The sequence below is a fragment of the Cyprinus carpio genome, chromosome B13 (assembly GCF_018340385.1).
Source record: "Cyprinus carpio isolate SPL01 chromosome B13, ASM1834038v1, whole genome shotgun sequence".
NCBI classification, from domain to species: domain Eukaryota; kingdom Metazoa; phylum Chordata; class Actinopteri; order Cypriniformes; family Cyprinidae; genus Cyprinus; species Cyprinus carpio.
The window spans coordinates 7,347,480-7,364,927 of NC_056609.1; positions in this window are offsets into that span (position 1 = coordinate 7,347,480).

Consider the following 17,448-nt stretch of genomic DNA (forward strand, 5'->3'; position numbering starts at 1 on the left):
GTTTGTTTCTTTTGTTTTTTGTTAAAGTTTGACATATGACTGGTTAATGTATGGAGTAAAAGTAATGTTATATATTGCAGATTGTTAAGAACAACAATCATTTTATATATATATATATATATATATATATATATATATATATATATGTATGTATGTATGTATGTATGTATACAGTTTTCATAATTGCCATCATTTGAAACCAATCCTAAATGTTTTCTAATGGAAATTGACTTTTATTTTTATTTTTTTCTAACTCAAAATAAAAAGTCTACCTTTAAGAACACACACTTCTCAATAGGTTTTTCCTGATTCCCAAAAGAACAAAATGCTCATTTAGAACATCAAATGGAATTTAAAGAAAATCTTGTACATCCTCTCAAAGAGATTTTCTTGAACTGTCCAGAAGTAAGACACAGATGTAGAGTTCTGATGTAATTATATGATAAAAAGAACTCTAAGAATCTAAGTTTCATCCCTCTTATTTGATTCTTATAAGTACAGTTCCTAAATTATAATTGATGGGAATTCCAATAGGAATCCTGTACACAATCCTGCAGGATTTATAAATTGGAATGAATAGCAATATAAAACAGAGCTCCTTTCTCAGAGGATTTTTAAACATTTCAAATATTAACACGCTATTTCCGTCTTTTCTGTAGTGTAGTGTCAAAGGATATAGATGTGAGATGTGTAGCAGAGGTCATGTGACAGACTGCCCGAGGCCTTCGACAGATGATTGTTCTGTGATGAGAACTGGATGCTATTATGAGTATGTGAGTGTATAATCTGTAATGCACCGCATCAGTGTCTCCTCGAGGCCTGCAGATCGAATCTCACGCGTCAGGACGCGCGCGCAGGCCGAGCTCGCCCCTTCCCATTGACACATCCATACAAAAACAACACATCACACCAGAACCGAGCCATAAACGCCGAGTGCTGCATGCTTTCTAGGCGTGCCCTAATTTCATTTCTATAAGCTTTCTGTGTAACACTGTCAGTCAGTCCGGTGGCTCTCTGAAGCGCATCTCAGCGACGGCGCGTGCGTACAGTTAAACAGCAGCGACTCAAAGACGCTATTCTTACCTAAAAAAACAATCCGCCACGATGTGTCACGGTCCCAAACCTCAAATCCGCAATCATGGTCCTACATATTTCTCAGCGCGACCTCTCAGCATCAGCAGCCGTACAATAAAACGACAAGCTCCGATGATGCTGCGTAACCCCGCCCTCAGAATGATGCTGCGTAACCCCGCCCTCCTCCCGCTGTCAGGATGATGCTGCGTAGCCACGCCCCCTCCCATTTAGAATGATGCTGCGTAACCCCGCCCCGAGATTGATGCTGCGTAGCCCCGCCCTGCCTCCCGCTGCTCATAATTGATGCTTTGCGTAACCCGCCCCGATAATGACCCTCATCGCATTCCAGTTCACTCACTGCAGTCCTCTCCTACAGAGATGATTAAAGATAATAGATAGATAGATAGATAGATAGATAGATAGATGATAGCAGATATATAGCTAGATAACTAATAGATAGATGGATATAGATTGTCATTTGTAATTAAAGAAAACAGTAATACATAAATTATATTAAAAAGAATGAATAAACTCTCAGTCTTCAGATTGTGAGAGAACGACAACCTAAATTCCTCTCAATTTATCCATAAGTTGTGCAGCTCTTATTTTTTGCACACAACAGCTCTTTCATCGAGTCTAGTTTTTATAGCCAGCTGGTTTGTTGTTCCTGTTATTCAGCTGCAATAAAATGTTTTGCAAAAAGAGACGCAGAATACATATCTAAATGTTTGACTTTTTTTTTATAAAATAACTGTATCGAAACTGGGGAATAGGGTAAGAATCGGAAACAAATATAATTAATCAATGAAAACGTACCAACCCTAACTTCTGCAACTGTGTCTTTATCTCTTCTTCCCCCGACACTAACAACTAAGCTGCCTATTTTCTTCTTCATATCACTTTAAGGCAACTCTGCTAATAATTTGTTTTTTTCCTACTTCTTGGGGACAAGGCATTTAGGTAAAAGCTTCAACAGACGGAATACTTTAGCTTTAAATGTATGATCTTTGACTCAAAAAAGTTTTGTTTCCTTGTTTTATATATATATATATATATATATATATATATTATGATATATATTATATATATATATAATGCTAGGTAATATAAATAATATAAATATATTTTTATACAGTTATGTGTTAATATTGTAGTAAGTGTGTTGGTTGTTGTAGTGTTTGTGTTATGTTTTGTGGAATCGTTGTGTATATGAAAACTCCATCTCAAGGGGCTATCCCAGAGAATACCTTTTTTTTTTTTTTGCATATTAATAACAGACAATTATTTGGTCATTCTTAAGAAAGGACCAGACATCAAATGGTGCAAAATTGTAACCATTTTACAAAGATTTACAACCTGAAAAAATATGTTAGTTTTAATTACTTGAAAAAAGGATGTGCTATTTTTACAGTCCACACACGTGTCCATGGACGTGAGGGTGGTGCAAAGAGAGATCATTTCATGGTGGGTCACGGTAGCCTGGTTTGCAAGATCAACTGAGTGTCTGAATGCACATGCAGTGTGGAAGGAGTGCTCGGGGTGTAGCCCAGAATGACCAAAATCGCTCATGTGGTCCCAACCTTATGCAGTTTCGGCAAACACAAAATAAGATGCTTCGGAAGAACGTTGAATGAAACAACACGGAGCCTCGACTCCTGGCATCCAGACAGAAAATTATACTGTTATAAACTGTGAAGCTCAATGAAATACATTTTTGAAATTGAAAATATATTTAGTGTCTTCATAATTTAGGTACCTTATGATCTTTTTTTTTTGACACACATATTTGTGTTTTCCCATTGTTTGTATGTTGTAAAAGCTTATTTAATTATTATCGCATTTTTTTTTGCGGTATGGTATTGAGCCAAAATATCTCTTTTTTTTTTTGTTGTCATGAAAGACAGAAATCAAATAATTTGGAAGATATGAGTGTTAGTAGATTTTTACCTTTTTGACACACGAGAGGCCAGCAGAACCTTGTTTTCCAGAGACGGGATCATGACTTTTAAGCTCTGGAAGCTCAAAATAACAGAGATGTGTTGTGTTAGGAATTGAGCTTATTATTACCAATAATATTTTGATATAAACAAACATTGTTCAACTAATTTATCAATACATATCAATTATCATTAAAATGTGTTGTTAAGTGTGCCGGCCTTTCTTCATGGTCGCTACACACATTAGTAGATCCTGGTGTTGTAAACATGTAAAATCAGGTATGTGTTTGGACGAGGTCGGTCACTATTTTTAATGATCGTGTAAGGTTTTTAACAGATGTATTCGGGTGCAGTTATTGGTTGTTGGTGGGGTAGCGGGAGGGGGGGGGGAGGTGGTTGCTATGGTTGTGATGTTATTTTGATTTGATTGATTAACATGCGACGGTGGGGGCACTATCTGGGTGAAGGTGGCTGGGGTAAGACTACGGGTGTCGGAGTGTGAGGTTAATGCTTTTACAGTAGCATGAACTGGAAAGACTGTCCGCATCGAGAAGATGGTTAGCTGACTTTAAGGTAAAGTTCATATGCGGTATAGCAAAGTCATAAACCGGGTCCCAATTTAATGTGTTAAAAGAAGCATGTAAAAATAATAAGAATATAAGAATAAAAAATTAAGAAAAAAATAAAGAGACAGAATTGGGACTGGTAAGTTTCTCCTCGGACATGAGCTTACCATTCATGTGATACATTCTTTAAACCTAAAGATAATCAAAGAGTCGCAAAAAAAAAAAAAAAAAAAACATACACGGGGTCGCACCTTCATCGCGTTGCATTTTAGGGTAATGAAACATCTGTCTAAACTTAACGAAAAAATGGCCCTTTTCCGCCAGATTTTTTAAAGTGTACTCACTGCTACATTACATGGTACAGTGTGCCAAAAATCCTTTTCTTGAGTTTGCGCAGATTTTTTTGTGAGTTTGCGCAGAACTTCCCTTTATTTTAAGTTGACGTATTACAGTTTTATTACAATACTGATGATAACTAGGTACCGCTACCCTACAACCTTAACCTATTCCCTCCCCCAGTTCTTCAATAAGGTACTACACTGTAAGGATTTTTTTCACGTATTTATGTATTATTTCTGTTTTCATTCCCAATAAAGCAAGTAGCCCCGAAGCGTGGTTTACTTAAGAGGTAAGCTCGTGAAAAAGCTGTCCTGGTCATTTTGTCACAATTTTTATTATAATTTTTGATGCCATGAGTAACACACTGTTTCTTGTTTTTGTTCTTTCTGTGCTCAGTCAGTTTGCATATGGCAAAACTACACCTTGGTGTTACAGGATGATTTTTTTTTTCCCCGATGTCAACTATCTACCTCCATGTGGATTTTAAATCGTTTTGTTCTACACACACACACACACCACACACACACTAGTAGAATATAACCATGATAAGAATCAAAGTATACAAATCTAAAGTACTGTATGTCTATGCAATGGATTTGTGATTAATGATGAGGAGGCTAAGCGTGTTTATATAGTCAGAATAAAGAAACAACAAAACTCAACCTCTTGTTTAAAGCACGTTTATTTGTTGATTTGTGGTGCAACCAACTAGAACATTTTTAAACATTCTACTGTAGACTATATGCCATAACTATAGCCCTTATGATATATCATAAAATAAATGTATTAATAAAAAGCTTTTTTTTTTTTTCTTTTTTTTTGTGGCCAAAATAATGCTTCTTTTACCTCCATATGTCTCTAAAAGGATGAATGCCGCTATAAGCTACCATTAATGCACATAAAAGTACCATAACAGTTCCATATGCGTTCTTCAATTGTTTTATTTGAAAAATTTGGTTTGTGGTCATCTTTTGAGAACTACCAAAATTTGTAGGCTGTGACCCTCCAGGAGCAACCCTTTGCTAATATGTGTATAATTCGAGATGTTTTATGATTATGCTGACAGATTATTTTTTTTTTTGTATTATTCTTATTTGGAATTTTCAATAATAAAAAAAGTATAGAAAAATACAATGTAGCTGAGACTTTTAGCTACTTGAACATAAATCAAGCTTTACCCCGGATAAATAATTTAGCAGCTTGGATACAAATTCTGGCCAACATGAAAACAACCAAAATTATGTATATACTTCTGCAGATACAGAATTCAACAGTTACATAGCATTTGCAAGCTACATAGCTGTCGTATTACTTTAAAGGGTTACACTTCAGGTTATTTGGTTTAAAGAACACCTGACATCAAGCTTTATATATTACGAGATATATATATATATATATATATATAGAGTTAGATATATATATTAGTGCGATCAAATGGTAATCGCATCCAAAATACGTTTTTGTTTGCATTATATATTCGGTGCTCTTTGTAATATTTATTATATATATATATATTATATATATATAGTATATATTATATATATATAGAAAATATACACACATTGAGTATATATGTATTTACATTGTCTCTATTTATTTACATACTAATTAATAATTATACATAATATATTTAAATATATAACATAACTATTTTTCCTGAATATTTACATGCATTGTGTGTATTTATGATACACATGATAAATATAACAGCACACATACATGTATTTTTTTTCCAAGGGTAAAAACAAACCTTTTTATTTTGGATGCAATTAATCATGATTAATCTTTGAACATCCCTACTCGTATACCGTCCATATAAAATCCATAAAATGGGTATGGATTATTTTGTTGGATGCATTAAAAGTATGACCAACTTATTTAACATCTTGAAAAACGGTACTGGGGTTTTGATACATTTTCATATGCTGAAAAGAGTTGCATGGATCAAGCTCTCAACAAATGAAATATCCTCTAATCAGTAGATCTCTCAAATCGATCATTAGTTTTCGTCGGGAGCACTGTCCAAAGCGGGCCAGAAGAGTCTGCAAGTATTTGCTTCTTTTGCTGATGTCAGGTTTCTCAAACAAGATGCTCGCTCACGGTGCCCCTTCCAGTATACTCAGCATGTCAGTACACCAGGAGCTCAGCATTCTCTCTTAGCATGTAGACGCGAACACATGGAAATTGGTCGCCATCCTCTGCACCACAATCTGAAAGAAAACAAGAGCCACTAAGAGCCTTCTCTCTGACAATTCAGTATCTGAAAACTGATGTACCTCATAAACGCCTGCAGCATTTCACTGTACTTGCTTTTTAATAAGACAGGTAATTGGTTAGCACTTTATTTCGTATAGTCCACTTTATACATTCTACTAACGAGAAGTAACTTTGTACTACATGCAACTATCTTCATTAATGTGCATCTACATGTCTACTAATTTAATTTTTAATTTAATTTCTTTAAATTAATTTATCATTAACTAATTATCATTAATTGCATCTACCTGTCCTACTATTATTTGGGGGGGGGAGGGGGGATTTATTTATTTATGCTTTTAGCAGACAGATCTTACAGTGCATTCGGCGATCATTTTTTATCTTCAAGATCAAGTGCCTCCCAGGGAATTCGAACCCCCAACCTTGCACGTGTTAACACATGCTCTACCACTTGAGCTACAGGACCACTATACTAACTCTCGAGTAGACTGTTAGGTAGTTTGGGCTAGTATAGTGACAAAGCAAGTGTTAGAATATATTAAGCAGACGGTCTACTCATACTCTACGAACGCTAGTTGACACTATTGCAAAGTTACTTACTGTTAGTAGAATGTCTAAAGTGGACTATCGAATAAGTGTTACCATATTTGCGCTTCGAAATTTCTCCGCCCCTATCTCATTTCACGAACTTCAGATATGGCATCCTTGAGTGTAGATTCATGCTTTCCAGTTCAACTGATCCATGATCCGCTGTGCTTCTGTTTATGGCTGCTGCTTTCTGAATATGTCGATTTTGTTCTAACCTCAAGTGAAAAAGTTACAGAGAACAGAAGTAAACTTTGATTTGTAACAATTGTCCTGTTTGCTTTGGCCACGTAACACACTGCACCTTTTAGTGCTTATTCCTGACACAGTTCAGTCATTTACGGGATCACACAATTCTTCACCGATTGACTCCCGAAGAAATGCAGGTAGTGACACCCGCATGTTTGATATATTTATGGTAGGAAACTTACAAAATAACTTCATGGAACTGATCTTTACCTTGATATCCTAATGATTTTTTGGCAGCCAAGAAAAATGTATATTTTGATCCCTACAATGTTTGTGGCTATTGCTACAAATATACCTGTGGTTCGACTTATGATGCTTTTGTGCTCCAGAGTCCCATATGTTATGCAAAATACTTTTTGTTTAATTTATTTATTTGACTAATGTATTTTCTGCAGACCTTCACTGGTACAATCAACCAAACGAATAATCAAAAATTACTTTAGCTAAACATAAACATTTGTCATTCATTCTTTCATGCACCCATAATGCAGCACAGCTAAAGCTTTTGTTTTAGCTCTTTTGGCTCTACATTTCCTTCGCCTGATTGCTTGATATTCTGCTGCAAAAAAAAAAAAATCAATAATAATAATATTAATGTCAATAGGCCCCCACCCCATTTTTTAACAAACTTACTTTAATATGACTGACGAGATCCTTGAGTGGTTTGATGCAAGATATTGATAGTCCCTTTTATTCTCATCTAAGAGGGGTCTGTAGAAAAAACAGAGGAAAATTGTGTTGGTAAAGTGGCTTAGTTTTAGTCTAAATCATGACGGGGTTTGTCATTGCAGCCAAACATCTTTCTAATTATTGACTATTTTATTTTATATTATTGCCTTTAGATGTAGAATAAATTAGTGAATTTTAGTTAAAAAATCCTTTTTACTTTTTATATTTTATATGATATGAGTGGGATATACACAGTATTTACTTCCAGCCCACAGACTCAGTCAGTTTGCTTTTTGGTTGGCTTGGCCGCTTTATAGTAAAAAGTTTGAAGGTCTTTCAGATAAAGATTGTATGGGTTGGCTGCTACAGCTTCAAGACTAAACATAGATAAAGAATTATAAACTGTAATGTAGTTTTAGTTTTGAGTTATTTTGTCAGAGGCTTCTGTAAATATATGGTTATATAGGGCGCATTTCAAATATGCTGCTCAAAATTATAATAATTCATAAATAGTAGTGCATGCTGCGTAAGCAGAAACATGTCAACAAAGTCACCTAAAAAGGCATGATTTTGGAAGAAATCTCTCTCAATTTGTTTCAGCCGCCACCAGTAGAACCTTTCTCATCGACTGTTTGTTGTCCTCTACACTTCGCCATGACTTACCCTTTTGCGGAAGAATCACTTGTTCTGACAACAGCCGATATTCTCTCGGTTCCTCTGTCTATGAGGTCATTTGGTCAATGGCTGTGTGAAGAAAAACATTATTCTGTCTCTAAATGTGCTCTGTGTTGCTGACAAGTGGTGAAAGATATTGATATTTGTGCCATAATCATCTGCATTACCAAAGTTTCTTACAACCCTCAGGCATTACTTCTTTGCATTTTCAATTTTCAATGCTTCAGTTGTTGCAATGTCTGCTATTCATGGGACCACTACACATGTTATAGTCTCTGGCTTCTCCAATAAATTTCATGATCAGACGTTTGAATCGATAAGACATGAAGGCACAAGACATGAAGTTTTAAAACTGTATGTACATTGCCACTTGACAAGTTGTTGAACCCCTTGCAGAATCTGTGCAAACTGTGCATCATTTTTTCACAAATAGAAGAATATCATACCAAAATGCAGGTTATGTTTAACATTTATAGGTCCCTCAAGACTAAAAAAATCGCTGAAAGTATTAAAATTACCCCCCGTTCAAAAGTTTGTTGAACCCTTGGTTCTATATACTGTGTGTAGGTCACCTGTTGATCCACGACTTGTTTTTTGCTGGTTGTTCATGATTTCTGCGTTCACGCCAGATCGTTCCTGTTTTTGGTGATTTGATCTGAACCGAAGGTTCTGAAAGAATGAACGAAGTGTCTTATGGGTTTGAAACGACATGAGGGTGGTTAATTAATGACAGAATTTTCATTTTTGGGTGATCCTAACCTTTTAAGAACCAAGGGTCATCACTACAGTACTTTTGAATGGGTTATTTTAATATATCAGCATTTTTTATTTTTTTTTCTTGTGGACTAAATGTAGCACATTATTTTTGTAAAATATCTTACTCAGGACAAGTACTAACATAAAACAATTACCTGCATTTGTATGTATCTCTTGTTTAGTTAATTAAAATTACTCACCATTTTCACAGATTCTGCAATGGGTTCACAAACTTTCAAGTGCAACTGTATGGTACTGACATTGGAAAAGTGCAAAAGTCAGATTATAATACCCACTGGTTTTCCAATATCTTTGTGGTTTGTCCTTGCACTGTGACTCGAAAGCGATTCCAGGTAGCATCGATCAAGTGTGAGGTCAACACACATATCTGCTGACCTGACCTCTAAAGTGATGAGCGCATCACAGATTTTCACACCTCTTTTCCAAGCCAACCCATTCGCGGCTGTAAAACACACACACCTGCATGATTAACCTAGTGTTGCTCAACATGATTCGCTTTAGGTCAAGTTTATATGCTCTTGTATACACTACTGTGCTCAGACATTCAGAGCTCGCTAATAAGGGATCTGCTCGATGGCTTGGGGCTCGAGATGGACAAAGCTGTCAACAACTTTGAGATTAAGTTTTTGTTTCAGGCCAACTATGAAAAAGCGTTTTCAATTAAAATTGATGTGAATAACATAAACAGATTTGGTCTTAGAGCCTGATGGGTATGCAAATGAGTCAGGAGGTAATTTTAATACTCAACATTGAATATTCAAATTTATACTGCCAATCACTTTAGGCCCATTTTACTATAGCTGTCACAGAACAGATCTTCATTCGCACCATTATTTTGGCCCAGAGATTCTAATCCAGGAGGTGTCACTATGGGGGGCTGGGGTACAGGGTCCCTAGGATATTGGAGGTTGCCACTAAGAAAAATGGACAAGCCCCGAATCGGGGGAAGCACACTGGACATATAGGCGTCCATTGCACTTCATGCATCCCGAGTTCGAGTTCTCAGCCGCGGACCTTTCCCAATCCCTCACTTCTCTCTCTCCCACATTGCTTTCTATCTCCTACTACTTGTAAGAGCGAACCATCCATTCATTGCCAGAGGCCAGAGGGCGCCTCTCCTCATTACTGACTGTGCGGTTCTTCTTCCACCACTTCCTGTAGCTTCCTGTTTAAATCCAGCTCAGTTGTACAACATATTGCGAAGTATTGTCCAGCACAACCCCTGTCTCTACAAGCGTTCTGCTCATTGCCACATTGAATTGCCTCGTTTATTTTTCTTTGCCTGTCTCGGACTTGTTGTTGATTACGAGTTGGATTTGTTTTTTGCTGTACGGAACTGCTTGCTGTGATATGTGACCTTGCTTGTTTATTTTGACCACGATTATCCTGCCTATCACTCATCTGTGTGTGGTTTTCTCCACAATAAACAGCTCCCGCAATGGATTCACATACTCAAACGAGTCAGTCACATCCTTACAGAATACTTGCGTCCTTCCCAGAATCTCCAGGCGGAGATTTCAACATTGTTTCAGGCCGCCTTGTGCCTTACTCAAAATGACGCGTAGGATTACGAGCCTCCCACCGGTTCCCAAGTCTGCAACTTTCATCTCTATGCGAGCTTGAGCGTCATGAAAGATCTCCACCCGCTAACATACAATCCTCCCAGCGACCTACCTGAGGCTGGTCCAAATTATTCTTTACCATTAATCGAAATGATGATGGCACACGCGGAAAGGTGCAAGGGGTTGCTTCGTCAAGTTGTTCCTTTTAGTTTGAAGACCTCCTACCTGGCCATTTCTACGTGTACCACTAAATGTTCAGTTATGATTGTCACTGTTACTGCAACAGCTCCTCTCGAATTGGCATTTCTTGTGTGGGATCAGATGAAAAAATATGATACGGACCTCATTCGATTTTTTTTCGAATAGCTGATTAAGGAGGTTGTTCAGTACCCAGCCTGCGAGGGAGAGATGTATCCTATGCCGTTGTTGGAATTTGTGTCAAGGAAATCGTACTGCTGGCAGAATACGCAGTAGATTTTCGCACCTCATAGCAGCGCAAAGTGGGCTGGAAATGAGCGGCCGCGTCTTAAACCACTCTTTAAGCAGGTGCTTACCTACCACAAATTCCAATCAGAGATTGCATTGTTATAGGACATGGATATGGCCTTATACAACTATAACCACCCCACCACTGATCCTATTGATAACTCTGATCGTCAACCATCCCGACCTGTCGCCTGTAACACCTGCAATGTCCCTGCCAACACCTGCTAGTGGCCCTGGGAACCTGTTGTTGACCCTGCAAATCGGCCTTACCAAAATCTCACTGGAGGAGGAACGTGAACGACGGCGTGTACCAGAGAACAGGTTTTTACTGTGGGCAACCATTCATTCAATGCCGTCACTGCCCAAACCACTAGCCCACACCATCTAAAGTGAGTATAATTTAGGTATCTATTCCTCAAGTTGCTTGACTCTCGTTTATAACCATCACTTAGGCAAGTTACTACAATTGTGTTTTCGCAGCTACTTGACTCGCATCGGCACTGAAACCTAATTTACACCATGAATTGGGGGGCTACACTCCAACCATCCCCCTGTGATCCCTTGCATACCATTACGATTCACATCACCGCCATCACACTCAACACCATTGGCAAAGGTATCACCTCATCAAAACCCTCCTATTACAGTCAAAGATTGGTGTGTTCCACTCTGAAACCCTCTCTTTTATGTTACAACTACACCCAGCATCCAATAATACTAGAAATCCCTGGCTCACCATTCACGACCCACAGAATTTCTTTGGGTTTCCAGAGAACTTACCAAATGGTCACCGCATTCGACACAGTCATTGTCTACAAGGTCATATACCACTTCCATGTTCTAACCACAAGGGTTGAAAGTCCAATAACTAACGTGAAGCAGTTAAGATTCCCCCCAGAGTATATTGAATTCCAGGAAGTCTTCTTGCAAAGCCAAAGCTGCTACGGTTACACTCCACCCGCCATTGGGACGGTGCCATAGACCTATACCTAACACAGCACCTCCTACAAAAGCAAGGTATATCCATAACTATACACGAAACGCAGGCCATGGAACAAAAACAATACATTGAAGAAGCTCTGGGGAGTCAGGCTTTATCCGCCCATCCACATCAACCCGCAGCATCTGGATTTTTTTTTGTGGAAAAAAAAAAGATGGTGGCCTACGCCCGTGTATCGATTATCGTGGTCTAACTCCATCACTATCAAGAAACAGGTACTCCCACTCCCATTAGTTCCCTCAGCCTTAGTAACACAATTACGGGAAGCCAAGATTTTTTACTAAGATCTAGACCTGAGATCTACGAAGCGGCCTCTTAATTTAATCAGATCAAGAAGGTGCTGAATCGGGAAGACAGCATTTTATCACTACCAGGGGGGCACTATGAATATTGGTAGAATGCCGTACGGCCTATCCATTCACCATCTGTGTTTCAATCATTTATCAATGAGATCTTTCGGGACATTCTAATATGACCACATTATGCCTACATTGATGAAATTCTAATTATATTCGAAGGACACTTGTGAGCACAACATATCCAACATGTGAAAAGATGTTCTGGTCTCGATTACTGGCAAACCACTTATATGTTAAGACTGAGGAAATGTGTGAATTTCATGTCTCACATACCACTTTTTAGGCTACAAGATCATCATCATGGAGTCGGAGATGGAGCGCAGGACGGTTGAGGCAGTTACAGAGTGGCCACGGTCCCACTACGGTAAAGGAAATACAGAGATTCTTAGGAATTGCTATTTCTTTTTTACAGGAGATTCATCACGAGACTACAAGTACCATTGCAGCACGCACACTCACTGCTTTGATTAAGGGGAACCCAAGGAACTATCATGGACAACGCTGGCCCAGACCGCATTGGATACCCTGAAGACAAGCTACCACTGCTCCAATTCTGAAACACCAAACCCTGACCTACCATCATAGGGGAAGTAGATGCTCTGACGTCAGGCATCGGAGCAGTTCTATCCCAGAGACAAGGAACAACCCTGGTAACAAGTTTTTCCATGGCTTTCTTTTTTCCAGAAACTAATCCCCACAGCAGAGAAAACTATGATGTAGGAAACAAGGAATACGTTACATCAAGGAAGCACTGTCTGAGTGGAGACACTGGATGTGGAGTCGGGAGCACGTCATCCATTTCAGGTGATTACAGATCACAAAAAAGTTGGAGTATATCAAGAGTGCTAAAAGTCTGAACCCCCCGAGGCAGGCTCGGTGGTCATTATTCTTCACAAGATTTCCATTTTCAAGTAACATATCGCCCAGGAAGCAAGAATGGTAAAGCCGACGCGTTGTTCGCGTTTCACGAATATATGAGTCAGAGGAAACGTCTCTGCTGACCAAGGACCAATCTCTACCCCAATCAGTCATTTTGGCACCTATTCGTTGGGATATAATGGAGGAAAATTCAAAGAAAACAACTAACAGAACCCACACCATCAGGTTGTCCCCCCTAACCGCCAATACGTTCCAGGCTCTCTTCCGCAGGCATCATTGCAATGGGTTCATACATCTTGAGCTCCGGACACTCTGGCATTACAGCGCGACAGAGGAACTGGTACGCAACCTCATTTTGGTGGCCTAATTTAACAAAGGATTGTCTCTTTGTATGTCAAATCTTGCAGCATGTGTGCACAGTCAAAAAACAACACCACGAAAACTTCTCAGCTGGTCTCTTGGAATACCCTTGCCTATCCCTCGGCGGCTCCTGGTCTCATCTGGCAGTGGATTCATCACAGATCTACCCAGCTCTAACGGCTGCACCACCTCTACTGGTAATTGTTGATAGATTTTCTACGTCCTGTCGTCTGGTCCACTAAAAAGCATTACCCACAGCTATGGAGACAGCACAAGCTTATATTTCACAGTTTTTCGAAATTGTTTTTCGAATTTATGGCATACCAGAGGATATTTGTTTCTGACAGAGGCCCACAATTCACGTCCCGAGTATGGCAAGCCTTCTGCAAACAATTAGACATAAATGTCAGTTTAACATCAGGTTATCACCCTCAAGCAAATGGACAGGTGGAAAGAGTAAACCAAGAAATTGGGTGATATCTTAGATCCTACTGTAGTCAAGAACCAGGAACGTTGGAATGAATTCCTACCCTGGGCAGAATATGCAAGACACTCCCTTACTCACTCATCTACAGGACTCACGCCCCTTCAAGTGTGTTTTAGGATAACAACGCCCCCATGTTCCTTGGTCGGGTGCAACCTTCAGACAGTTCCGGCAGTGGATGACTGGGTCAGACGAAGCGAAAGAGTCTGGGACAGCGCTCATGTGAGGCTACAGAGGGCAATCAGAGCCCAGAAACCCCAAGCAGATCGTAGGAGAAGTCCCCACCCAAACTATCAGCCGGGTCAGAGGGTACTGGTTTATCGCTTTCGAGATCTACGGTTACGGCTACCCTGCAAGAAGCTCAGTCCACGGTATGTCCGGCCCATTTCGGATCCCTAAAGCAAATTAATCCAGTAACATACAGGTTAGAGCTCCCCAGCTCATTATCGCACTTTCTTCCTTCATTTCATGTATCTCTGTTAAAACCCGCTCATCCTGCTTCCGGTCCTGCCTCCGAGGAGCTGGGAGCCCCCCCCACCACTGGATGTTGATGGAGTCTCCGGCTTACCTGGTCAAGGATATCAAGATTCCAGACGTAGGGGGGCCAGGCTACAATACCTAGTGGACTGGGAGGGCTACGGCCCCAGAAGAAAGATCTTACGGGTGGCCGCCAAGGACATATTAGACCCATCATTGACCCGGGATTTTCCATCATGCACATTCGGATCGTCCAGCACCCTCGACCAAGGGGACGTCCACGAAGAACACCTGGAGGTGTTCCCTAGGGGGGAGGAATCTGTAACATCAACCATCCCATTCGCCATCTCCTCATTACTGACTGTGCTCTTCTTCTTCCTCCACTTCCTGTAGCTTCCTGTTTAAATCCAGCTCAGTTGTCCAACAGATTGCGAAGTATTGCCACTAACCCCTGTCTCTACCAAGCGTTTTCTCATTGCCACATTGATTGCCTCGTGTATGTTCTTTGCCTGTTCTTGACCTTGGTTTGTTGGATTAACGATTTGGATTTGTTTGCTGTACGGACTGCTTGCTGTGTGATATTGACCTTGCTTGTTATTTGACCACGATTATCTGCCTTTATCCTTGTGTGTGGTTTTCGTCCACAATAAACATCTCCGCAAATGGATTCAAATACTCAACCGAGTCAGTCACTCCTTACAATACTGTCCTATCCTAATAAAATTTTTTTTTAAAAAATCGGAAACTCTTTATTAGTGACACCGCTGGCCATTAAAGGAATACTCCACCGCAAAATAAAATTTTTATCATTATTCACATACCCCCATGTCGTTTCAAACCCGTAAAAGCTTTGTTTGTCTTCGGAAAAATATTTTAAGATATTTTGAATGAAAACAGGAAGGCTTGAGACTGTCCCATAGAATGCCATAATAAATAACAGTGTCAAGGTCCAGGAAAGTATGTAAAAAGCATCATCAGAATAGTCCATCTGCCATCAGTGATTCAACTGTAACATTATGAAGCGACGAGGATACTTTTTGTGCATGAAAAAAACAAAAATAACGAATTTATTCAACAATTCCTCTCCTCTGTGTCTCTCCAAATCAGCATAGTGCCATTTTGACAAATCTGACTAGTACACAAGCGACGTATGCTCTTCTGTGTCAGCCGCGCTACAAGGATACGTTTTTTTTTACGCGTATTTACGCTTTGGTTTGAAAGCAAACTGCGCGGCTGACACACTTTTGCTTGCGGAACTTGCCAGTTGGTTATACACTTGAAAATGTGTTGTAACATGGTATAAATTTAGCTGTAGGTGTAAAAATTTAGAACCAGTTAGGAAAACAAAATGAGATTTTGTTATTTTTTTCACTAACCTGCTTCAGCAGTTGTTTTTTTTTCAATTTTCTTCTTATGGTAAGACAGAACAGCTTTCCAGCTGACTCTCCACCTGTTACGTTACCAATTTTTAAATAAAACTTTTTTTATTATTATTATTTTTTTATAATTTTTTAATCCTTGATATTTGGACTAAATGTACACAAAGTTGCATTGTACTTAAATGTACATTGCTTTATTATTATCTAGAGCACATAACAAGTAAACTAGGTCTGTAAATTCATATAAAATGTTTATCTCCAATTGATTAATTAAAAATTAGATTAGTAATAAGTAAAATAAAATGTATACTAGCCTTTCTTTTAAAGAATTATCAGTGTCTTCAACATTATCTTGAACACTGCTTCGAGCTGAAGAAGAAGATGATGATGAAGAGAAAAAATAACGCATACTTAAATTGGCCATTTTCTGAGAGAAAAAAAACCGAAGAAAAAAAATGAAAAGACAAAAATAAATTGGATAAATGTCCTTCTTTTTAGATGTCTCCTATAAACTTTATACTTGACCAAAACACTGTGTTTGTGTCGATGCTGAAGAAAATCACAAACAATTTGTGCGTCAGACTCAATTTTTAGTGTATCACACCTATAAGATGGAATTCAAAAGTAAAGAATGGACTGAACACGTCAGCAGAGGTGGACAAAGTACACAACTCCATTACTCGAGTGAAAGAACAGAAACTGCTGGTCAAATATTACTCCATTACAAGTGAAAGTTGTAAAGACAGATTTTTACTTAAATAAAAGTACAGAAGTACTTGCATTTAAAAGTACTCAATTACAAAAGTAAATTTCATTTTTTTTGTCAATGCACTGTTTTATTTTTTGTTGTACAGTGAGTGAAAATATTATTTGATCCCCTGCTGATTTTGTAAGTTAGCCCACTGACAAAGAAATTATCGTTCTATAATTTTAATGTTAGGTTTATTTGAAAAGTGAAAGACAGAATAACAACATCCAGAATCCAGAAAAACGCATTTCAAAAAAGTTATAAATTGATTTGCATTTTAATGAGCGAATTAAGTATTTGACCCCTTCGCAAAACATGACTGGTGGCAAAACCCTTGTTGGCAATCACAGAGGTCAGACGTTTCTTATAGTTGGCCACCAGGTTTGCACACATCTCAGAAGGGATTTTGTCCCACTCCTCTTTGCAGATCCTCTCCAAGTCATTAAGGTTTTAAGGTTGACATTTGGCAACTCAAACCTTCAGCTCCCTCCCCAGATTTTCTGTGGGAATAAGGTCTGGAGACTGGCTAGGCTACTCCAGGACCTTAATGTGCTTGTTCTTGAGCCACTCCTTTGTTGCCTTGGCTGTGTGTTTTATGTCATTGTCATGCTGGAATACCCATCCAC